This window comes from Mercenaria mercenaria, chromosome 4 (assembly GCF_021730395.1).
Source record: "Mercenaria mercenaria strain notata chromosome 4, MADL_Memer_1, whole genome shotgun sequence".
NCBI lineage: Eukaryota > Metazoa > Mollusca > Bivalvia > Venerida > Veneridae > Mercenaria > Mercenaria mercenaria.
Genome location: NC_069364.1, coordinates 100,017,250 through 100,023,723, shown reverse-complemented (window position 1 = coordinate 100,023,723; position 6,474 = coordinate 100,017,250).

The window sequence follows — 6,474 nt, the reverse complement described above, 5'->3', positions numbered from 1 at the left end:
TTACCAATTTTTTTTAATGCTCTAAAGGCATAATTTCCGACCTACCTAACCTAATTTTTTTAGCAACTGTGAGTTACCGGAAACAAAGAATTGTTTATTTTTAGGCCTAATTAAGCAAGGGCAATCATTAAGTGTAATTTTTGCCTCTATGAAATGCCATTAATACTTTTCAATAATGCTTCCGACATTGAAGCCTTATTTTGTATAATAAAGGGAGATAACTCCAAACCTAGGTAAAGTAGAGTTATCGTTCTTTGACACTGCACTTCCCATCAATGGCCTCTATCATTTGTGAAGTTTCAATGAAATATGCCATGAATACTTTTCAAGTAATCTCCGGACAAGCCTTATTTTGTATAAAGGGAGATAATTCAAAATCTAGGTAAGGTAGAGTTATGGTTTTAGACACTGCATTTTGTCTCAATGGCCTCTAATATGATTATATGAAGTTTCAATCAAATGCCATTAATACTTTTCAAGTTAACTCCGAACAAAAGTGTGATGGATGGACTGACTGACGGACATGCCACCGAAATAAAGGAGTGGGCCATTTCTTTTGTTATTTTTGTTGTTGTAAAAAATGAATACAATTTAAAGGGGGTTAAGCCTTAAATTTAGAGCATCTGTAAGTTCAGATTTCTTACATCACTGACCATGTTCAAAGCATAAAAAGTGCTGTTTTGCAACTTTTCTTTAAAAAGTAGGGAGAAAAAATTCTCCAACATAGGCCATAAAAACATTTAGGGTTGGGCCAAAAATTTAGGGTAGGTCGGGATACCAGAAACAAACAATTTTTTAGGCTTTACAGCTTAATGTAGCTATGGTTAGAATTAGCTGTAACAAGGGCTGTCGGAGGACAGCAACGCTCGACTATTTAACAGCCTTGTCAATTGAATGAATACAAAAGTCGAAAAAGGGGCATAATTTTGTAAAACAAGAGGACCATGATGGTTCTGAATCGCTCACCTGTCCCCACATGACCCAGTTTTGAACTGAGTATGACGTCGTTTTTTTCTATTTTTTGACATAGTGACCTAGTATTTGAGCTCGTGACCCAGTTTTGAACTTGACCTAGATATCGAGATAAAAATTCTGACCAAGTTTCATGAAGATCCATTGAAAAATATGGCCTCTAGAGAGGTCACAAGGCTTTTCTATTATCTGACCTAATGACCTAGTTTTTGAAGGCACTTGACCCAGTTTCGAACTTGACCTAGATACCATCAAGGTGAACATTCTCACCAATTTTCATGAAGATCTCATGAAAAGTATGGCCTCTAGAGAGGTCACAAGGTTTTTCTATTAATTGACCTAAGGACCTAGTTTTTAAAGGCACGTGACCCAGTTTCGAACTTGACCTAGATATCATCAAGGTGAACATTCTGACCAATTTTCATGAAGATCTCATGAAAAGTATGGCCTCTAGAGAGGTCACAAGGTTTTTCTATTTTTAGACCTAATGACCTAGTTTTTGACCACACGTCATCCATTTTCGAATTTGACCAAGATATCATCAAGGTGAACATTCTGACTAATTTTCAAGAAGATCCATTGAAAAATAAGGCCTCTAGAGAGGTCACAAGGTTTTTCTATTTTTAGACCTAATGACCTAGTTTTTGACCGCATGTGACCCACTTTCGAACTTGACCTAGATATCATCAAAGTGAATATTCAGACCAACTTTCATGAAGATCCATGGAAAAATATGGCCTCTAGAGAGGTCACAAGGTTTTTCTATTTTTAGACCTAATGACCTAGTTTTGGATCGCATGTGACCCAGTTTCAAACCTGACCTAGATATCATCAAGGTGAACATTCTGACTAATTTTCATGAAGATCCATTGAAAAATATGGCCTCTAGAGAGGTCACAAAGTTTTTCTATTTTTAGACCTACTGACCTAGTTTTTGAAAGCACGTGACCCAGTTTCGAACTTGACCTAGATATCACCAAGATGAACATTCTGACTAATTTTCATGAATATCCATTTAAAAATATGGCCTCTAGGGAGGTCACAAGGTTTTTCTATTTTCAGACCTATTGACCTAGTTTTTGACAGCACGTGACCCACTTTCGAACATGGCCTAGATATCATCAAGATGAACATTCTGACCAATTTTCATGAAGATCCATTGAAAAATATGGCCTCTAGGGAGGTCACAAGGTTTTTCTATTTTTAGACCTAATGACCTAGTTTTTGATCGCACGAGACCCACTTTCGAACACGGCCTAGATATCATCAAGATGAACATTCTGACCAATTTTCATGAAGATCCATTGAAAAATATGGCCTCTAGGGAGGTCAAAAGGTTTTTCTATTTTTAGACCTAATGACCTAGTTATGGACCGCATGTGACCCAGTTTCGAACTTGATCTAGATATCATCAAGATGAACATTCTCACCAATTTTCATGAAGATCCATTGAAAAATATGGCCTCTAGAGAGGTCACAAGGTTTTTCTATTTTTAGACCTACTGACCTAGTTTTGGATAGCACGTGACCCAGTTTCGAACTTGATCTAGATATCATCAAGATGAACATTCAGACCAACTTTCATACAGATCCCATGAAAAATATGGCCTCTAGAGAGGTCACAAGGTTTTTCTATTATTTGACCTACTGACCTAGTTTTTGATGGCACGTGACCCAGTTTCAAACTTGACCTAGATATCATCATGTTGAACATTCTGACTAATTTTCATGAAGATCCATTGAAAAATATGGCCTCTAGAGAGGTCACAAGGTTTTTCTATTTTTAGACCTACTGACCTAGTTTTTGACCGCAGTTGACCCAGTTTCAAACTTGACCTAGATATCATTAAGATGAACATTCTGACCAACTTTCATAAAGATCCCATGAAAAATGTGACCTCTAGAGTGGTCACAAGCAAAAGTTTACGCACGGACGCACAGACGACGGACGCTGCGCGATCACAATAGCTCACACTGTCACTTTGTGACATGTGAGCTAAAAAAAAAGAAAAGTGTGTGATGTTTCAATCCTTTCCCATAAGTGGATACTGAATTACCAGCTTACATACAAAAACTTAACCAAAAACTGCAGTCGAAAAAGGGGCATAATTTTGAATAAATACAAAGTAGAGTTATGGGACCTACACAGTGCATGTCAGATAATGACAGTGAACAAGTGTGTGAAGTTTCAATCCATTCCCATTAGTGGATACTGAGATACCAGTTTACATACAAAAATTAACAAAAATCTGCTAAGTCAGAAAAAGGGGCATAATTTTGAAAAAATGCAAAGTAGAGTTAACGGACCTACACAGTACATGTCAGATCATGACAGTGAACAAGTGTGTGAAGTTTCAATCCATTCCCATCAGTGGGTACTGAGATACCAGCTTACATACAAAACCTTAACCAAGAATTTCTAAGTCGAAAAAAGGGCATAATTTTGTAAAAAAGCAAAATAGAGTTATGGAACCTGTGCAATGTAGGTCAGTTTATCACAATGAATAAATGTGTGAAGTTTCAATCCATTCCCACAAGCGGTTACTGAGATACCAGCTTACATACAAATTAACCAAGAATTTCTAAGTCAAAAAAGGGGCATAATTTTGTAAAAAAGCAAAATAGAGTTATGGAACCTGTGCATTGTAGGTCAGTTTATCACAGTGAATAAGTGTGTGAAGTTTCAATCCATTCCCACAAGTGGTTACTGAGATACCAGCTTACATACAAAACCTAACCAAATTGGGACGCCGACGCCAATGCATGGGTGAGTCCAATAGCTCTACTATTCTCTGAATAGTCGAGCTAAAAACCAATAACAATAATTCAAAATATGTTAAAATGAAATGCTTATTTGTTATTATCACATCCCAATGGTTTAAAAGATGTAAGTCAGTTACATCGATCAAACCAAGATCTTTGCAGTCTTATTTTCAATAAATGCAGCAAATTGTTACGATAATTCATTGAAGAATGTGTCATTTGTGAGAATCACCGTTACTAATGGCTAATTTAGTAATGATTTATCGTAGAAATTGCAACATGTAATTTGTTATGAAATTGAGACTGCACACATCTCGGTTTGTTGTGATTGTTTTTTGTCTCATATTAACCATATAGATTGGATAATGACTGTTTTCTATTTGATTTTGACATATGTTGTTCACTTTAGCTATTTCTAGATTTATCTATACAGCTAATTTGTGACTTTTCTGGGACTTGTTCACCATTTCATATGTAATATAATTATTACAGATTATTTTGGCTCCCAGTTAAAATAATTTAAATACTACTGTCAAAGGATGTTAAATAAAATCTGTACAAAGATCATTTGGGGACCGTTTTGAGGCAAACTGACAATAGACTTGGTTTTACTGAGTCTGTATAAGGAGTGTAATAAAATGTGCAACCTAGCTCCCGCTACAGTGGAATTCTATTATACAGAAGCATTGAATGGACTCCCAAAGAACCAGAAAATATATTAACTCGGAGTCCAAACACAGGAATATTTTTTTCAACTTCCACAACCACTTTCCTGAGTGTTACCTATCACTGTAGGTAACACTCTGGAAAGGGGCTGGTATCCACAAGTTTAAGATACAGCTGTTTACTGAATGCCAGAGTGTTGCACACAAAAGTTTGTGAAAATCCAGTGTAACTATAAGTAGATTTTCTTAACAAGAGATGTCAGAGGAGACAGTGCACTCATCTATTTTCATGTTGGATAGTCAAACAGGAGATAGCTGAGGAAACTAGAGCTATCACTGGAGTGATCATTACCCCCAACATGGATGATGATGTTGGACAAGTTTGTGTCAAATCCATTTAGTAATAACAAATAGAGTGAAAGTGCATCAAAACATTAACAAGAATTTCTAAGTATAGAACAGTATAGAACACAAGTACATAATTCATAGCGCACATTGTCATATGATGAGGGTGACGAAGTGGAACAACTATTTTAAGTTTGAATCAAACCCAATAAAGTTTAGGACATAATAAAATATTGGTGCCACAGTTATGGGCATTGCTTCATATTATGTGGGAACAACTGTTCATATCAAATCAATTTAATAGGAACTGAGAAAGTGAAAGTGCACTAAAACTTTAACCTGAAATTCTAGGTGAAACAGGGGCATAATTCATGAAATAGTGGTGCCAGACTTATGTTTGTTATGTCATATAATGTGGGTTATTTGGAACAACTATTTTGTTTGTATCAAATCCATTTCTTAGTAACAGAGACAGTGGGAACTTTCACCTGAAATTATATGTAAAAAGGGGACATAATTCATGAAATATTGGTACCAGAGTTATGGACCTTGTGCAATATGATGTAGGTGATGACATGGAACCATTATCTAAAGTTTGCAAGTGAAATACACTAGGGCGAGTAAGATAGCTTTCCATATATTTAATTATATTCAAGGTAAAAATAGTTGAATGGCATAATGGTTTTACACCAATTTGTATGGTGGGGAGAAAATTATACAAGGTGCATCTTTTTATTGGACAAAATTGAATAAATAGCCTTTTGCAACCAGTAAAGAATATGCCGCTGTTGTGACATTAAATAACAGGAGGGCCATGATGACCCTGTATCGCTCGCCTGTTAAACCTGGCCTTGGAATCATCAAGATAAACATTGACCAAGTTTCATGAAGATAGGGTCATAAATGTGGCCTCTACAGTGTTAACAAGCTTTTCCTTCGAGTGGTGACCTAGTTTTTGACCCCACATGACCCAGTTTTAAACTTGGCTCTTCTGAGCTAAAAAGAGAAGGTATGAAATGGAAAAGTTTGTAGCAATTTTCATGTACTAAGTATTATCAAAATTAATAGCCAGTGATAAAAAAAGCTAAGATGTGCTGTTATCATATCTCTGGAAATTATTTCCGAGTAAAGTCATACAGTTTAACCTCTTTTAATGGCATCTTTAGAAGCCAAATGCCTCTCTAAAACAAGGCAGGTATTTTCTTTTTAACTAGACCAGCTTATAAGTAAATTATTCTTACTGGAGCAATAACCTTTAATAATATTTGTCTATTGCACTATAGGACTGAGATCATTTTCAACCAAGTCCTGGCCATATCTATTGAAGTGGGTAAGGCAATTCATAGCGATTGCCTTAGTTGAACCTGCTTAACTGGGTACTAGTAAAATTGCTAGTGATAAGGTACAATTAGTTTTAATAGTTCTTAAACTAGGTTTGCTTAAAAAATAAATAAAATTTATTCTCACATGTTTTAGTCTTTTCTAGCAGAAATGCTCTGTCCACATTGAGCTGCATCTCCCTTTCAAACAAAAATGAGAACAATTGATGGATGATCCCAAACTCCACCTTTGGAGTGATTCTTTGCAGGGATGCTGCACAAAGCTTGTAAATTATCACCTTAATTTTAACAAGGATCTTGTATCACAGACCATTCTATATTTAAGTCCTTGACTTCCAAAACTACTTCCTGTAATAACATGCATTTTGAAATGTAACAAATAAACAATA